This window comes from Macrotis lagotis, chromosome 4, assembly GCF_037893015.1.
Source record: "Macrotis lagotis isolate mMagLag1 chromosome 4, bilby.v1.9.chrom.fasta, whole genome shotgun sequence".
In the NCBI taxonomy this organism is placed as follows: Eukaryota; Metazoa; Chordata; class Mammalia; order Peramelemorphia; family Peramelidae; genus Macrotis; species Macrotis lagotis.
Window position 1 is genome coordinate 2,995,410 of NC_133661.1, and position 19,764 is coordinate 3,015,173.

General features: G+C 40.9%; 1 pseudogene; it reads right to left on the reverse strand.

Moving 5' to 3' along the window:
* Positions 1–16,428: 16,428 nt before the first annotated feature.
* On the reverse strand, positions 16,429–18,342 carry LOC141520520 (ADP-ribosylation factor-binding protein GGA2 pseudogene; annotated as a pseudogene).
* Between the last annotated feature and the right edge of the window lie 1,422 nt (positions 18,343–19,764).

Genomic DNA, 19,764 nt, shown 5'->3' on the forward strand with positions numbered 1-19,764 from the left:
GTCAGTGTCTCCCCTTGTCACACAATCAATTCCAAAGTTCTTGGGTGGGGGAGAGAGAGAGAGAGAGAGAGAGAGAGAGAGAGAGAGAGAGAGAGAGAGAGAGAGAGAGATCTTGATGGTGTCTTTGTATTGCTTCCATTGACTCTGATCAGGAGCTGCCTTGTGTGTAAAACTCCTTTCTTCTATCCAGCTTTGGGTGGGGGATATATTCTTTGAATAGACTACCCAATGTTGGAGGGAAATTAGAAGTAAATGATATTATCAAAATTCCTTTGAATAGGTTCAGTCCCTTCTTGTAATATTCATTTTATCATTAATTGTTAGCCAATCAGAATTGATACTCCCCTCGGCAACACTCTTAGTCCAAAGGGCATATAAACCATAAGCCTGTTGTCATGATAGACTTTGTCTAAAAGAGACATGTCAAAGGACCATTCTTTTATTTATAAATTTGCCATAATTATTAGTAAAATGATTAAATTACCCAGAAATGATATCTCTCAAACTTTTTTAAATGACGCACCTATTTGCCTCCATTCTTCATCTGTAAAATTGATTGGAGGAGGAAATGCATGCCACTTCCTATCTTTGTCAAGATCCCCAAATGGGATCACAGAATCAGATGTGACTGTAAGGACTGGAAAGATAAGTGGGAAAGCATTGCATAACCACCTTGTGGTTCACTGAGGCACATGTTCAATCTCTTGGGGAGGGGGAGATAAGTGTGAGAATGCCTTGTCCAGGTCGGATCATGGGACCCTGAGAGGAATTTTGCTTTGCTAAGTTCACCTCCACTGAGAGAAAAATGGAGATGGGTAAAAACCTTGAAGGTCCCCTTAGTGCACATTCTTTTCTTGTGATCCACATCTTGAGTTCAAGATTGTATAGATTAGGAAATCCCTTTAACCACAGAGATTATATAATCATGGCAGCAAAAGCTAAACCAGGCCAGACAGGTAGAATAAGAAATCAGGGCATCTTTAACCCTTTAGGCTTTTAGGGGTGGCCATTCCTATATGATTCCAAGTGAAATAAGAGATATTTATATTTTTTATACATTGAGTTGAAGTCAACATGTCAAGGCCCCCTGACAGTAGTTGTGACTCTTCCATACTGCAGAAGAAAGTTTTAACAATTTATTTTGGCCAAAGTAGATCCTTACGGGTTGGTCAACCACCTTCACAAAATTGAGCAGGACCGTTCATAAATTCTGTGACTGGGCCAGGACACAGAATTACTCCTGTTTAGAGCAGTTCACTGGTACCATAGATAGAGTGCCTGACTTGAAACCAGGAAGAGATGAATTCAAATCTACTCTCAGACACTTATGAGCAGTGTGACCGTGGACAAGTCACTTCACTTCTATTTGCCTCAGTTTCCTCATCTGTTAAATGGGAATAATTTTAGTACCTACATTCCAGGGTTTATGTAAGAACTAAATGAGACAATAGAATATGTTAGGCAGAGTGCCAAGTACATAGTAAAAGTGATATAAATGTTTATTATTATTGTTATTAATATTATCAATAGTAGCAGCCTTGATTTCAATTGTATGAACCAAATTGCCCCTCCTAAATTTAACTCATCATCTCTAATCTCATCACCATGCTGCTAGCTCTAGCTTTGACTGACACCAATTCCCAATTTCTTCTCCTCTCTGAGGAAGAAGAATACTAAATTTCTCCCAACGTCTTCCTTTATAGAAAATATTATATTACGCTCTTAGGTCCTTCCTTCTACTTTGCTTCTGTTGCTCCATTTGATTTTGATACTATGGAACAAGATGCTCCCTCAACCAATACCCATATATCTCTTACCTTTCCCTGCTTCCATTTTTGTGCTGAATCTTCATTTTGATGGTAAGCTCCTTAAGGACAGAGACTGTCTTTGTTAATTTTGTTTCCAGTGCTTAGCCCAGAACAGGCACCTAATAGATGTTGAAGAGATGTTTATTGGATTTCTTTGGAGAACATCCTAGACTTTGTACTATCCTAGTCTGGGCAGAATCTACTGCCTATCATGAGAGGGCTGTAGGGCAGGGAGGCATGGAAGGAAAGGTGAAGGGTAAAAAATCCAGAAAAAAACTGATTTGTAAACTTTGAGAATATTGGAGGAGGCACTGAGAAGCCAGCGACTTTGGTAACAAAACCTATAAATGTTCCCTAAGACTGTGATAGTAAAAATAATAACAGTAATAATGGGGATAGTGATGGTTATGATAGTAATAAGTAGTGCTAGAAGCAGAAACCTTTCCACAGCATTTCAGGGCTTGCAAACTACTTTATATACATTATCTCTCTGATTGCTAAAACAACTCTGTGGTGAAGGTGCCATTATTAGCTTCATTTTTACCAGATGAATAACCTGAGCCAGGCAAATGCTGACATCCCTATGGTCACACAACTAATAAAGCCCTGAGGGAAGTTTTGAATTTGTGTCTCTGACTCCAGGTCCAGGGCTCTATCCACAGCACTAAGCAGACTCATGCCATGATGATCTGCACCACCCATCATTATCTAAGACACTCAAGTCTTGTCACTGAGTGATTATCATTCATCACCTCATCTTGCAAGAGCCCTTGGATAAAGGCATCATAGAAGTTCATTGCAGGTAAGACAAGTATTCCGGGATGGATGCAAGGCAAACCCATTTGTAACAAGTCTTTCCCCGCATTGGTATTGCTGTCTACAATATGTCATAGCGAGACACCCTATCCCTTCTGTTCCCAAATGGTTTTGGAAAATTCTAGAGGATTTTAGCCATTGTTAATTGCATTGCTTAGTCCCTAGTGCACTGTGAAAAATGTGCAAGTTCAGAAAGGCTAGCCTCATCTTCCTATTTGTGCAAGATGACAGTGGATTCTTTCCCTACTTAGGGAAAGCCTTTTTTTTTTTAAAATAAAGTATTTGAAATACCTTTCCTTAGGTTACATTTTCTCTTATGCTTTTGTATTTTAGCTAGTGTATGTTTCTAGTACACACTATGTTGTTTTTGTTTCTTTTTAATCTCTTCAATCTCAGACTTTTTTTTTAATAAATGGAAACTTCTCTCCAGTCTACTTGGCTAATTGATTTAATGTAATCAGTGTCCTTGTTCTCTTGGTATGTACTGATTGACTCTTCCCCAGAATTCTCCAGAAAGTTGCCATCCTTTCCCCAGGTCCCACTTAGATGACTTACAGTGTAATGTACCTTTTTTATCTTTCATGGGTAGGAAAGAACTTTCTTTGTAAAGACTATGAGAGATGAAGTCAGCCATTACTTACTTTACCAAGACGTAGGGCCTTATGAGAGCATCATTGGCATCAACTCATGACTCCTTTCCTTCCTTTGTTCCTTCTCTCCCTCCATCCCTCCTCTCTCTCTCTCTCTCTCTCTCTCTCTCTCTTTCTCTCTCTCTCTCTCATATTTACCTAGGAAGGGATACTAAACATCTAGGAATGATGCTGTGCTATTTTAGAAAACTGGGACATGGCTCCATGTGGATGATCTTGCCTCAGGCCCTCGGTTTATAATTGAGCTTCTGAACCAAGATGCCCCAAGGATCACTTCTTCTTTCTGAAGTGTTGGGAGTTGACTGACAGACCTACTATTGGTTCTGCTGATTCTTGTGACTAGAACTGCAGGAACCAGGCAGGGCCTGATAGGCATGGGTTTCTTTTACTTTTTGAAAGTTTTATTTTTGCATCAACTTTCTTGTTTTCTCACAGTCCATCAAACATTTCTCTTTGTATTTTTTGGTCATCTTTGCCACTCTGATGGGTATGTGCAAAATTAGAATTACCTTAATCTGCATCTTTCAATTCAGTTTTTATTTGAAAACTTTAAAAAATAGCTACAAAGAAAAAATAGTTACAAAGTCTATTTGTTCCTTAGAAATTTTACTCATATTCTAAGACTGTTACTTATTGAGCAATGGCCCTTTTTCTTATAATTTTGAATCACTTCCATAATTTTTAATTACTTATTTTTTATTAGAAATAGGATTTTTATCTGAGAAACCTGCTTCAAAGTAGTTTTTTCTTCTTGATTGTTTCCCTTTTAATTATAGTGGTATTAGATTTGATTGTGAAAAATCTTTTTAATTTCATGCAATTCTTCTTTTTTTCTCTTCTTTTATGGGAATGGAGCTCAGTAGTTTACATGACTTGGTAACTGTATCTCACAGAATTGATCAGATGGCAATTAGGGCACTGTATGGTGTGCAGAGATAGGTCAGTCTCTGAATCAGGAAGGGCCAAGGTCAAGTTCCTTCTTTGAGATATACTGATTGCTTGATCATAGGAGATCCATCAACATCCCATGACTTTCCTGATTCTCTCTGTTGACCAGGTTCTGATGTGTATCTGTGAAGGGATTTCAAGTTTTCTGGTCTACTGCTAGTTTGTCTTGTTGGAGCCTCACAAGAAACTGGTGAGCTGGGTTGGACAGATCAAATGGCCTCTTTTCACAGAGGAGGAAAGATGGATCCCGTGCCTTGCCACAGTCTTATAGCCAATGTCAGAGGTGGAATTCTTTGCCCCTTCTCTCTTAATTCCATGTAAGCCTCTTTTTTGATTTGACTGCCAAGCTGCTCTGGGACCCAGGCTCTTGAGTAGAGAGTCCAGGTTATTGCTTCTGATCTTTATTAGCTTTTCTATTCAGTAAGACCTTGATATGCTAGGAATATTGTAGACAAATCAAGGAAAATGGGCACGTATTCCCAGTGCCTACGTGTGCTAAGAAGGCAAGGACTGTCTGCAAAAGAAATGGTCAGTCAGCAATCATAACCAGCTAGCCTTTATCAAATGCTTACTATATTCAAGGCCTTTGCTGGTGTCCTCTCACCCTCATGGTAGGGAGGCTCCCAGAACCAGAGTGTAGATTCTAAGAGGCAATTCTTGAAAGGCTAGGATTACTAGTTCTTTTCCTCAAAAGCTTCCCTGGGTTTACTTTCCATTGATTATAAGGCAGACTTAATACGTTTTAGAAACAGGATTTGTTAAGCAAGCAGGTAAAGGAAGAACAGATAGTACAGCAACTTCCACTAAAACATGGGACACCCTTTCATTGAGCATGCAAAAAAATCTTTGTATAAAGTAGATTCTGATTGAGACAGCAGATATGGCCAACTGGGTACCTCCCCATCCCCATTTCCAGATCTTCTTTCCTCCCTTCATAGTGTCTCTCTTTTCTGAAATTCTTGTGGATTTATGAAGCTCCCTTTCATCAAGGTATCTCATTTGTACTCAGGTATTTTTGAGGTTGTGATGAAGACGAGATGCTGTGGTCAACTTGGGCTGCTTCTGGACCCTTCTACAGATAATGCAGAGAGCTCCCACTTGGTGAACATTTTGAAGTTGACACAGAGTCAATGTAACATTAGGCTCATACTTTTTATTCAAGTATTAGTATTAGAATTGTAATTATTGGAGTTGAAAAACTCTTCCCATCCCTCCCACATGCTCTTAGATGTTCTTTACTCTAGACTAAATAACTGGCCCATTTCCAAAATGAGTGCTTTTGAACAGACTTGTTTTATATATATTGGCAGAGAGAAGTTTCTCATTCATTCAAACAATCACTTAGATTGTACTGAGATCCATCATCTGTTTTCATTGAAATATCACAATACTTCACTCCTTCCAAATAGATTAAGATATCGTTTGTACCCTTCAATGACTGTTGATTGAGTCCATTTGTCCATAGCTCTTGTGATTACCTTAGCTGAGGGAGAAGAAACCCCATCTTCTCTCTTATTGGATCAGGGATTATCTACATTTTTATATGTGACCTGGACTCTTTTGGTCATCCTATGGGGGGCACCTTCCCAAAATCATGATTTTTATTAAAAAAATATTTATTTGGGCGGCTAGGTGGTGTAGTGGATAAAGCACCGGCCTTGGAGTCAGGAGTACCTGGGTTCAAATCTAGTCTCAGACACTTAATAATTACTTAGCTGTGTGGCCTTGGGCAAGCCATTTAACCCCATTTGCCTTGCAAAAAAAACCTAAAAAAATATTTATTTAAAGCAATGGGGTTAAGTGACTTGCCCAAGGTTACACAGTTAGGCAATTATTAAGTATCTGAGGTCACATGAACTCAGGGTCTCCTGACTCCAGGGCCAGTGCTCTATCCATTGTGCCACCTAGCTGCCCCCCCCACCAAGAATCATGATTTTAAACACATAAGATGAAAGCAACAAGATTACAAAGGATGTCAAAGCTTTAGTGAATATAAAGATATAATCATCTTTTTTCTAATCAAGGATAGAGTTGCCACAGAATCTTCCCACAGTTGTGAAGGAAGCTAGGTTGTGCAATGGGTAGAGCACTAAGGATCTGGAGAGAATAAAATTGAAATTCAAATTCAGCTTTAGATATTTACAAAACTGTATGGCTGTGGCCAAGTCAGTTAGTCTCAGTTTCCTCATTTGTAAAATGAGTTGAAGAAGGAAATGGAAAATCACTGCAATATATTTGCCAAGGAAATCCCAAATTAGGTCACAAATATTTGGACATCACTCAGTTAACTGAGCAACAAAACACTAGCCAATGATTGAGAAGGCAGGGTAGATCCATAGTTATTAATGTGGGAAGAATCATGAGATCATATGAGGATCTGAGAGCTAAGCAGGGACCTAGGGGCTCACTCCCACCAACACCCAAATGAACTTCCCTTGCACAACTTTCTTCTTCCTCTTCCCTCCTTTCCCTGATCATTTCCCAGGTTGAGAAGACTGAAACTTCCCAAACCAGACCATTCCATTCTTGGGTAACCCCTTTTGTATCTACCCAACATTCTCTTGGTAATTCCAGTTATAGTGCTTTAAGTCCTGAACCCAGTAGGTAAGCAGAGCAAATCTTGTCTTCTTTTCACATAACAGTCTTCAAGGAATCAGATGGGATTATGAGCTTAGGAGTCTGTATCCCAATTTAGAAACTATTAGCAGTGTGGCTATAGCCTGCCAGGAAGGAGTGGAAGGATAGTACCTCTTCACTTCCTTGCTCTAAGTCTAAGAGAAAAGTTGCTTGGTCCAAAGGAGCTTTCTACAAAAAGAGTTGGATATCAATTTTGTCTCATCATCTTGCAGCATCTTGTTTTGAGTTTTTCACGGTTTAATCATCATTCATCACAAGTTATGCTTCTCTTTTTTTTTTTTAGGTTTTTTTCAGGGCAAAATGGGGTTAAGTGGCTTGCCCAAGGCCACACAGCTAGGTAATTATTAAGTGTCTGGGACCAGATTTGAACCCAGGTATTCCTGACTCCAGGGCTGGTGCTTTATCCACTGCGCCACCTAGCCGCCCCTATGCTTGTCTTTTAAGGAAGTTCAGCTCCACCAGCACTCACATTTCATAGGATGACCCCTTTGTGTTGAAACCACACAACTCTGTTTTCATGTATCTCTTTATTATTGGGCCAATGGTAAGTTTTAGAATGTTCCCAGGAAAAGAAATTCTTAAAGTTTTGCTAACAATTATACTCTTTGCAGTCTTGGGAATATGGCCTAATGGTGCTATCAGACAAACACCAAAAATTAACGGCTGTTCAAATATTCTATATAGTACCATTCTATGTAATTGTAAAACACACACACACACACACACACACACACACACACTCACACACACACAAACAGAGCTAGAAGTAGCCTCAATGTTCAACAATAGAAATTATTCAATACTTTTGGACTCTTGATGAAGGATTCAAATATTATTATTTTCAAGAAATCACAAATGCAAAGGAATCTGGAAAATTTATTAGGAAATAATACAAACAAAAAAATAAAAAAAAAACCTGAAGCAGCAGAATGGGGGATGCACTAAAAATAATCTTGATAATCATATTATGGATGACAGAAAGTCAAAATTATATTCAATATTCAATCTGTGAAAGCCAGTCCAATGCCTCACTAGGCTTGGGAAAGAGGATACCTGACCCCCTCTAAACCATACATGTTCTATATAAGGAAGACTTTGCAGTATTGGAGGGAGGAACCAAAAAATCAATAATACGTTAGAATTAATTAATTTCAATATAAAAAGTTTAAAAGTTAGTTGTTTATATCGGTGATTAATATTCAGGTTCTAATGAATCATTTAGCTAAAAAAGAAACCCAGAATGCCCATAATGAGATTTTAATATTTTATAGATCAATCTTTCCATCATCTGTGATTGTATCAGTGAGTCCTTCCTCTGTCACTGTAGGTTGTCTCACTTTTTTAACTCAGTGGCTGGTCTATGAGAACTGTCGGACCTTTAAGAAGAACCTTTGTCATTTCTGTGACTGCCTCCCCACTGAATGACTGGATTTTGTTGTTACTGACATAGAGGTCAGAGTCACCCTATTTCTTTGGGGGGAAAGGGCTGTATCAGCCTTTGGGAACCTTGAACCAGCTCCAGATAACAGTAACTGATGGGGGACCTCAGGGAAGATATACTGCTCAAAGATGCTGTATTGCATTTCATCCAAACATTAAATTAGTATTGTAAGGAGCTAGACACAATTGTCCACATTTCAAAATGGAGGTAAAAAATGCTTTTGGACACCAATCAGATTCATTGATAAAGGTAATTAAACTGGCAGAATGACTGATCTGTTGAAGTCTTGGAAATGCTGATCTACCATCCAGCACAATAATGTTCAGATTCTTATGGAATCTTTGATTAGAGCCCTCATGTTTATGTCATTTAGACTTCTTGGAGGAGTAGAAATTGTCAAGTAGAGTTTGCTGACTGAGGCGGGATCACCTTCCCCAGCTGATATTTTGAGACCTTGTCTTACCCATGCAAGGGTATTTGGGTCTCATCTACCTAATTCATCGACAAAACACCCAAAATGGTGTTGGAGTAGATAGTCTCTGCATCCTTTGAAGAATGCTGATCTTTGGAAGTCCTTCTGAAGGATTTCCTACCTTCTCTGTGAAGCCTAGGCCCCTAGAAATGCAATGATGCAGAAGGGGGAGATCTTGAAATGTAGGTGGAACTGTAGCTTCAGGGTAGAAGGAAGATGCCCAAGGGGAACCTTCTTTATTCAATAAATGTCTTCCTAAACCTCAGGTTATCCTCCTGCCAAATACTACCCACACTTCTAAAGTGGACTCTGAAAAGTGAAGCCATCAAGCAAACCAACCAATTCAATATATATAGTTGCAGCAAACTTAAGGAAAGAAATGCAAATATCCTGATAAATGTTTGGACTGCTCTCTCTATCTTGAGATATCATATTATTGTCCATATGGTTGAAGTGAGATTTTTCATATTTTGATGGATGGCACCAAGAATTTGGTGGGACACATTCCTAGCATGATAAAAAGGAGGCTTAGCTCATTTATGCAGGACTGGGCAATCCTTGGAATCATATCCTTAGAATATGTTGGGAAGCATTTGGAGAAGCTCCAATCTGAGGGTAGTCAGACTATATCTAGAATTCCATGTCCAAATCTGGGTATCACCGTTAGAAAGACTATTCAGTAGCTGGGATATGTTCCAAGAAATAAGTGAAGGAGCCTCAGTCCATGTTTTGTGAGGATAAGATGGAAGGGCCCAGGCACGTTTTTCTTGGAGAAAAGAATACTCTAAGTTAACGGAATTGGGGGTTTCAAGCATTTCAAAAGTTTTCCTGTGGAGGTGAGCTCAGATTATATTTTTTGGTTCTAGAGGACTATTGGAGAAAGTTGGAAACATGGATGATGAATGAGTGGACAGAAGGATGATGAATGGATAGATGAGAGAGTAGGTAGGTGAACAGATAGATGAATACAAGGGTGGTTGTCAGAGAACTTATTAAAGAAATTATTTATTAAATATAGGTGACTCTAAAGGTCTCTGAAGTCCTTTTTGACCTAGAGATTTTCTCTCTGTGTCTGTGATTCTACAGGGCACAAATATTAGATTTGTTCTGAGCTCACCAAAAGGCTAGAACTAGGCCCAAATATTATGAGTGACAGAAAGTCAGAATTACATTCAATGGAAGGAGATACTTTTTGACAAGGAGAGGGGTTGAGACATGTCCTAGTCAATTTGGATTGTGAATCCCATGACTTTGGATAGGAGCCCAAATAACCACTGGACTGGATTCTTAGGGAGGGAGATATTGTCTATATGTGGATTATATGAGATGCTACTGAGATCCTTCCAGCTCCAAAACTCTATGATCCCTATTAGATACTCAATGGTACTCAGGACAAGATATATTCAGATGGGAGCAGGAACTCTAGAGGGAGTCTCCAGGGACAGAATTATCAGTTCATCTGACTAACAGTACTGGTGATCTGGGGGTCTTAATGAAACATAGTCATTGTAATGAGGGAGAGTTAAAAGGCAGGGACAAGACTAATTGGCAGGGACTGTGATTTCTAGATAATTGCTGTGACAGCTCCCTGAATGCCAGTGAAGGGAGCTGACTGCTGCTTCTTCTCCTTTGGAGAAAAAATAAATTCTCATTGTCTCCAGGGATCCATCCCCAAGCTGGTGGCTCCCCTGCCAGCTTGCTCTATAAAATCAGGCTATCTCCATCTTTGAAATGGGACTCAACCTGAAAATAAATGAATACAGTGTCTGGCACAGACTTGGAACTCAATAAAAGCTTGTTGGGAGATTGATTAATAGCATATTAACTTGTCAGAAAGTGTCTTGTTGTTGTGTGTGTGTGTGTGTGTGTGTGTGTGTCTGCCACAAACACACAAGCCCTCTCTTTCCCCCTAGTCTATTCCCCTTGGTTAGTTTTTGAGTGATCTGTACAGGGTATCCCCAATTCTATGAAGATAAATGGAAGAGAGTTCTCATTGGTGGTCACTGGGTCCTCAGTGACCTTCTCCACCCTTCTTTGTGTCCTTTGATTTATAATCTAGGTCTAGATCCCACACAAGCTCTGTCTCTGGCCTTTTCCTCTTTTCTGTCTCTCTTGTGATCTCATCAGCTTCATGAATTCATTGATCACCCTCATGCTAATGAAGCTTAAATTTATTTATCCAGCCAAACCCTTTCTCTTGACCCTTTATCTCATGGGACCAATTGTCTATTGAATACTTCAAACTGGATTTCAGTGGATGTCCGAAACTCAACATGTGCAAAGCTTAATACATTGTCTCTCTTTTTCAAACCAGTCCCTGTCGAGAACATTCCTCTTCTTCCACAGGCTCCACCATACTCTCAGACTTGTAGTCTCACACTGCCAATGTCTGCTGCCTAGTCCTCTTCAGGTCCAAGTCCACAAACTCTCAGGCCTGCAGTACTACAATAGTCTGGTAAATCAACTCTCTCCTCCCTACAGGCTATCTTTTACTCAGATGCCAAAGAGACTTCCTAAACTCAGAACTGATCACATACCCAGGCCTTCTCCTATTCAGTAAACTCCCATGGATCCCCATCATGTTGGGGATTAATATAAGCTTCTCTGTTTGGCTTTCAAAGCCCTGCCTACCCAATCTACCTGCCCCCTTCTTACCTTTCCAACCTTCTTATATCTTGTTGCCCCACATATAGTAGACTCTGGGATCCAGGGATACTGCCTTCCTGGCTGCTGCACAAATGAGACCCTCCTCCTCCTGATGGGCCTTGCAATGGTTGCCTTGATTCCTGCTCTCAGCCTCCAACCTTCCTTGGTGGCCTCCAAGACTCTGCAACAGTCTTGTCTGATCACCCCAACTACATCACCAACCTGGACTAGGTTCTCCCCACCACCACCATGAACTTCCCTGATTTAGTCTGTTTAGCACTATTAGGATGGATTCAGGATTGCTAGAAGTCTCACAAACACACACTTATGGACACAGTTATTTCCATATTGCATCTGTCATTAGATTGTGAGCTATCTGAGGGCAGGGGCTATTTTTGTTATTCTTGATATCCCTAGCTCCTGGCACAGAAAAAGGGTAAGACTGGCTCTGATTTTTGGCTTTCCTCCTGCTCTGCTCTGCTCCTTTTCTTTTCTGTTACCTGCTCAGGATGGGGTGCGTGCGTGCTTGCGTGTGTGTGTGTGTGTGTGTGTGTGTGTGTGTGTGTATGTGTTGGGGTCAAAGTATGGGAGGTGACCTACTGTAGTCCTCCCAGTCATTAGTAAGTCATACACCTGGGACCCCCACATACATGCACACATGAAATAATCATGTATGTATGCATACACACCCATGCACACACAGATACATGTATACAATATGCTGACACACATACTGTAGTGATGATTCAAGAACCAGGTGCATCAAACCCAAGGACATTACCCTCTGTCTTCTATCACATCCTCTCTGGAAAACATGCTATCACTGTCCTCCACAGCAAGGAAAAAAAATGCCTTGTTCTTAATGTTTGTTCTTCATTTTCAAAGAAGACATGCCATCAAGGAAGTGATGCCAGGACAAGCATATTAATTGGATTGGAATGAGGGGCCTGGGCTAAGTCCCCAGCCTCACTTTCTCCTCCAGAGTCATCTGGGTCCAGTGTCCAAATAACAATCAGAATGACTGGAGATGGTTCCAGATACAAGGCAATCTAGGTGAAGTGACTTGCCCAAGGTCACACAGCTAGTAAGAGTCAAGTATCTGAGGCTAGATTGGAACTCCTGTCCAACTGACACAAAGGCCAGTGCTCTTGTAACGACCAGTTGTTGCTTTATTCCATCGATTCCTAGAGTGACAATGTCATTCCTGATTCTGGGAGCCCAAAGGTAAATGCTTTGACATTTTATCCCACTCTCCTCACCTGCTACCCACTGGAGCACAGTACACCATTTTGGGCATGGTTGGGACTGGACTTCCTATCACCTGGGCAGCTTGAAGATCAACTTTGGCCCTTTTCTGCCCTACCAACAGATGATTCCTAAGTCTTGGATCTCTAGAGAGTGACTGTCTTGAAGTGGTCCAGGCATGAGGACTAGTCTAGGCCAACCATTGGAATTTTGCCATCCCAACATCTCCCTCCATGAAGCTAGCTATAGGTTTCAAGTGCTAGGCTTAGTTTCCAAAAAGGGCCAGAGAACTGAAAGTTGATGATGGGTGAAATCTGTTGTAATTTTATTTAATGTTCAAAGTATTTCTTTTCTTTTTCTTTTTTCTTTTTTTCTTTTCTTTTCTTTACTTTTCTTTACTTTTCTTTTCTTTTCTTCTTTTCTTTTTTCTTTTGTTTTGTTTTGTTTTGTTTTGTTTTCTTCTTTTCTTTTCTTTTCTTTTTTTCTTTTCTTTTCATTCTTTTTTCCTTCCTCCCTCCCTCCCTCCTTTCCTTCCTTCCTTCCTTCCTTCTTTCCTTCCTTCCTTCCTTCCTTCCTTCCTTCCTTCCTTCCTTCCTTCCTTCCTTCCTTCCTTTCTCTCTTTCCTCCTTATTCCTCCCTGCCATTTCATTTTTCCCTAGGGAAGACCTTAGTACTTTGGATCTATGACTCATTACTCTGAATCCCAGAAAGTCTTGTTAGGAATATGAGCTCTACTTGGTCCTTTTCCAGGATAAATTTTGTAATCTGTCAGTTAGTTGACCCGCCAGTCAGGAAGTATTTCCTATAGGCCTGATCCTGGACCAAGCACATGTGGTTGTTTGAGCAGGAGGAGGGAGTTGGCTTCCTCCAGCTCACAGTCAGAGAGCAGGAGGCTGGGGTTGGGGGAAGCTCACTGGGCTTGATGAAAGGAAAGAGCTGGATTGGGGTCCTGCTTCTGACCCACATTGGTTATGTAGCTCAGTACACTTCTATTCGGGGAGTCAAGGATGTGCTGCAAGATCAGGGACCTCGGTTTCAGGAAGACCTGGCTCCAAGAGGTGACCCTGATTCTGCTGAGTGACTCTGATCATTCACAATCTCACAGACAGAGCTTGGCAGACCCTGTAAGACTCTAACATACTCTTTAACACTGATGATCTAAATTGGAAAATATTTCCTCACGGGGGAGCTCCTTAGATAAAGGAAATCATAGGTCAAGAAAATAGCATGTAACATACACCTTGAGCTTTGTAGAGCCTTAATAAATATTTGGTGGATGAATGAATGAATGAAATTGTTCCTTATTTATTTTATCATTCAAGAATCTGAGAGAGGAAAAGTTCTTGATTCCATTTAAACTCATCTACATTTATTTTATTTTATTTTTCTCAGTTAATAATATTTTATTTTCTAATTACATACAAAGATAGTTTTCAATAATTTTTGGTAAGATTTTGAGTTCTAAAATTTTCTCCCTCCCTCTTTCCTCAAGACGGAAAGTAATCTGATACAAATTATACATGCACAGTCATGTTAAATATATTTCCATATTTTTCATATTGTGAAAGATGAATCAAAACAAAAAGGAAAAACAAAAACAAAAAACAAAATATTAAAAATTAAAAAGTGAAAATAGTATGCTTTGATCTTCCTTCACACTCTACAGTTCTTTCTCTGGATATGGATGAATTTTCTATCAGGTCTTTCAGAGTTATTTTGTTCACTGTGATATTGAGAAGAGCTATGTCTGTCAGTTGATGATCATGCAATGTTGGTGCTAATGTGCATAATGTCATCCTGGTTCTGCTTACCTCACACTGCATCAGTTCATGTAAATGTTTCCAAGTTTTTTCTGAAATCTATCTGTTGATGATTTCTTACAGAACAGTAGTGTTCTATTGCATTCATATACCACAACTTGTTCATCCATTCCCCAGTGGATGGGCATCCCCTCAATTTCTAATTCTTTGCTGCTACATAAAGAGCAGCTATAAGCATTTTTATACATATGGGTCTTTTCCCCTTTGCTATGGTGTCTTGGGGATACGGTCCTAATAGTTGTTTTGCTAGATCAAAGGGTATGCACACATTTATAGTTCTCTGATCATAGTTCCATATTGCTCTCCAGAATGATCGACTCAGTTAACAACACCACCAACAATGCACAAGTGTCTCAGTTTTCACACAACTTCTCTAACATTTGTCATTTTTCTTTTTTATCATCTTACCTAATCTGATAAGTGTGATGTTGAACCTTGGAGTTATTTTTAATTTTTATTTCTCTAATAAATAATGATTTAGAACATTTTTTCATGACTACTATTATTATTAGTATCCACAATTTATTATGTATGTGAAGGACTCTGCATTTGAGCCTGTGGATACAGAGATAGGCAACAGCACCGACATTGTTCTCCAGGAATTTAGGAACCCCTGGGGTTCATATATCTCATCCTCTTTATATTCCAAGGACACAGATGAATATAATACCTTTTCTGGGGGACAAGGAGAGCTTTAACCTTGAAAGAAGGGGAAAGGCATGTGTTCATGTACATCACGAAGAAAACAGAATCTGAGATTAACCCAATATATTGACTTCAGATTATTTTCAGAAAGAGTAGATTGTGGAAGGAGGAGGACTATTTGGGATATCAGTCAATCACTAAGCTGATCAGTCAATTCTGTAGGCTCCTTCTAAGTGCTCCTACATGTCACATAGAGAGATCATTGCTGGGGATGCAATGGAAAAGAAATAACATAAAAAACACAGATAGAAGTGTCTGATCTAACTGGGAGACGAGAGAGAGAGAGAGAGAGAGAGAGAGAGAGAGAGAGAGAGAGAGAGAGAGAGAGAGAGAGAGAGAGAGAGAGAGAGAGAAATTAAGGCAGTCCTACCCTTGTCAACTGTGTTTTTTCTTTTCTTTGAACTTGTTCCTGTTTTACTTATTTAAGGTAAATGCTTTACATAGTCATTCAAAGCATTTTTATTATGCCTTTCTGCACCAATAAATCACCTAAAAACAAGAACCAAGCCTATCTCAATTGTGTTATCCAATGCCTAAAAAGTTATGCTCAAATAAACAGGCAAGAAAAAAAGTCAATGTGAATGAAAAGGAAGGTGGGGGTTCTAGGTAAAAGCTCTGAAGACCTAAATGAGATGTGGAGATGTTCTTCTCCTTTACCTGAAGTCTGTCCCTCTAGAGTATTGGCATAATGGTGGAAGATACTATGGGTCACTCTAATCTAGTTGCACATGCAGTGAACATTCCAGTAGGAACATTTCTTCAATCTATTGTATATAAAAAGATTCTCCTTAAAAATGTTAGTCAGGCAGAGCATCTTCTTAGCAAAGAGGTGCTCAAGATCATCCAAATGTCTCTAAGGCTTCTGAAAATGGAGCAGCCTGGGAAGCCCCAACACATTTGAGGGATGACATGATAGAAAAGTGTAAACAATGAGGCAACATTCACAAAAACTCATTCCACTTTGGAAGGATTCCCTGAAACATGGAGCTCTGCTGAAAGCTTTGACTTATTAAATCCCAGTGATGCTAGGAAGTCCTTCACCATACAGGCATCAGAGATGATGGCAGCTTAGGAAATGTTGAGGACTGGTGTCAGATGCATTTCCCACATGGCTCTTATGCCATTCAAACAACAGTCTGGATGCACTTCATATCAAAACTCCTAGGCAATTCTGGGCAAAAATGAACAACAGAGATGGGTTAGGGTTTCATGGCAAAGTCCAGGAGAGTCTATATTCAGGTTAGACTGTACTCCAAAGAGCTGGGTCTGGAAAATCATTTCCCTTACTTCTCTAAAGGGCTTCCCACCTTATGTGAATGTCAATTTGTACCCTAGCCTGCCAGAGTGGATTTAGAGGCAGTAGAAGCTGAGAGATCATGGTGGGTGGAAGCAGTGGACTGAATACAGAGAGCTTAGAACTGGAGGCTGGCTGGAGGTTCATGCCTACTGCCTTTGGCAAAGTCATCTGAAACACAATGTCCTGATAGGATGTGGTGCTGTGCTCAGCATGGACAACAAGAGAACCTGTACCTCTGGAAAACCGGGGGCCCTAGCCTGGGAAAAATGGAGCAAGACTTGGAAGTCTTTTTGATCATATCCAGCGATGGGAGGCAGGTCACCTGGGCTTAACTGATTCTAGTAGAACAAAAATGTGAGCTAGAGATTTATCAGAGGTGTTGATGGGGAAGGAGTGTCTCCTGGTCTTGTCTCCCAAGATTGTTCTGGGAAGGAATTGGTACGCCTTGGCAAATCTTTGGGGAGTGTTTTCTGGTGAAGAAAATTCATTGCTCTTGATAGGTGAGGGATTAAAGAGGTCAGGGAATTAGACAAGTTCATTGACTTTCTCCTCCTGAGAGTTTCCTTGGGAACCATTTGTCTGGTCAGTCAAGTCAGGTAAACACCTCTTGACCACTATAACAAAGGAGAAAAACCCCTTTTCTAGGCAACTATTCTCTCTCCTTTTCTGTTTTTTAAAAAATTTTTTCTTATTTAAGGCAATTGCGTTAAAATTGAGTGATCTTGGACCGGCCCAAGATCACAGAGCTAGACAATTATTAAGTATCTGATTCCAGATTTGAACTCAGGTCCTCCTGACTCCAGGATTGGTGCTCTATCCCCTGCACCACCTAGCTGCCCCCAGGCAATCATTCTCTGAGACAACTTGAAGAACATTAAGGTCTGAGAATATCTTGTGTATGACTCGGGCATCACTGAGACCCAAAGTAACCAACTCTTTCTCTAAAGGACAAGATGATATGAGCTCAGCCCACTTGGAAGGGACCAAAGATTCAGAGTCTAGTCAGAAAAATCAATCAGGGAATAGTTTTGATGCTTCCTTCCTTCTCCTGCAAATCTTGAGAGGCAGCTATCTCTCCCTCATTGTTGCTGGAGGTTGTACTGGGGGTCATATTCTGAGAACTGACTTGGCCCTCCACCACCTTTTTATACAGGAGGACACCTTGAGTAAGTGTGTCATTGGTCTGGAGAATCTCTGCTTGGGCTTCATCATCATTCTCCATGGTGTCCCTTCAAACCAGAAAAGTAGGGGGCTCAGCTTTACACACTTCTCATCTACACCTTGTAGGCTCTTTGGTTTCAGTTGCTCTAACTTGGTCCCTGACAGTTGCTCACCATCTCCTTCTTCACTTCCCATTGCTGTGGACTTCCTGGATGCTGCCAATCCTCTTTGCAGACCTTTTCAGATTTATCTTGTTCCTCCTCTTCATCAGTCTTTTGGCTGCCTGTAAATCTTCAAGATGGCTACTTTTCGATGATTCGCGGGAGCTTTGATCTCACTTCATCAGCATCTAAGATGGAGCCCTTGGACCTTGGAGAAGGTGGTGTCAAGATTTTGGTCCTCTGGGATTTGAAGGTCTTGCTTCATGATTCCTTGTCTCTTCAGCATCTTATAAGATTTATTTGGAGATCCTCAGGAAACCAAATTGCCCAATGGAACATTATTTCAATAATTCTTGTGTTGACTTTTTTCCTTTGGTCTAAGATCCAAGATTCTTTGGAGAAAGTCCTCTGATCAGCTCATTCTGAAAGTGGAACTTGGTCACTTTGCCAGGGAAGTTTTTCCCCCAGTAGTTCCTGCATACCTCCAGAACCATTAAGAATGAGGAGCTTCCATCTCCTGTGGGGACTGGATCATGGAGACCAATAGCCAAGATACATGGAATGGACCAATCAGGGGGTGACAGTCACCTGATCACAGAAGCCAGACAAGCTTGGATCTGTGGCTTTACTGAGCTGCTTCCCCCTTGGTCCCTGGCATAGCCTTGGCCCCTTATCATCTTCATCAGGTCCAATGGTGAATTTTCTAAAGGAATAGACAAAAGACAAGTGAGTGATTTGGGGACCCCTCCCCCCAATCCCCACTCTCTCATACATACACACTCACCCACCATCCAGCCCCATACACACACACACATATACACACACATACACACACACATGCACACACACACACACACACACACACACACAGACACTTTATACATAAAGCCTCCTCTTCTTTACAAATCATACAGAAAAATGGATGGGCTCCAACATGGGATGGGACTCTGTGTGTATGTATGTGTGTGTGTGTGTGTGTGTGTGTGTGTATGTTTGTGTGTGTGTATGTGCGTGTGTGTGTGTGTGTGTGTGTGTGTGTGTGTGTGTGTGTGTGTGAAGAAGCTAAACACTGATGGCCCAAAGTCAGTTGCCAGGCCCAAGTTTGGGAATGACAGCCCAGAGCTCTCTTGAGCAGCCCTTCCTCATGCTATTTGTCCTCAGGGGAGAGCCTTCCATCAGGTTTGCTAAATGGGTGAAGGAATGAAGGTTTTGGCCTCCCTTATGCCCAGCCAGGGAGCAAGGCCTGCCCAAGAAGGCAGAATAGAGAGCACTCAGCCACTAACCATCTTTATAATGGGCTGGGGCTGGCAGGAACAAGATTGAACTTTCTGGGTGATAAATCCCTTTTTTGGACTAGTGTGACTTTCTGCTTGAGATTTCTCCAGAGGTTTGAGGAGCAGCCAAATCAAATGTTTATTTCTCTGTAGAATGGCTGCTCCTTGAGTGTAACCACAGAGACAAGTGTCTTCCTAGTGCCTGAGCCAGTGGTCTTCTACTCAGACCATTCTCATCCCGTGTCACCTGTGCTTGGGAGAACATTGACTTTCCAGGAAATAGGGCTATTTATTTCCAGTTCATTCCTCCAGCACCTGCCCTGGGACCTAGTCCACAAACCTTTCTTAAGCACTTGTTTTGGGGTAGACACTGGGAACAAGGAGAAGCCCGAAAAAAGACAATCCTGCCCTCAGGAGTGAGAGAAGAACCCAAAGGGAGCAGGGAGATGAAGGCATCTGAGGAGGGGTCATGGGAGAGAGAGAGTCAAGAGTGGAGTCTAGTGAGAAACATAGGCTTGGACTGGCCTAGAATCCTCCTGAAAAGGAAGGGTCAATGGAGCCAAGTGAAGAGAATGTCCCGCAGTGTGTCATCAGCCAGAGCAAGACGAGATCTTAGCCAGCAGATTGTGAGCCCCTCCATTTTACAGAGGAGGAAAGCAAAGCACAGAAAGAGGAAGGGGGGC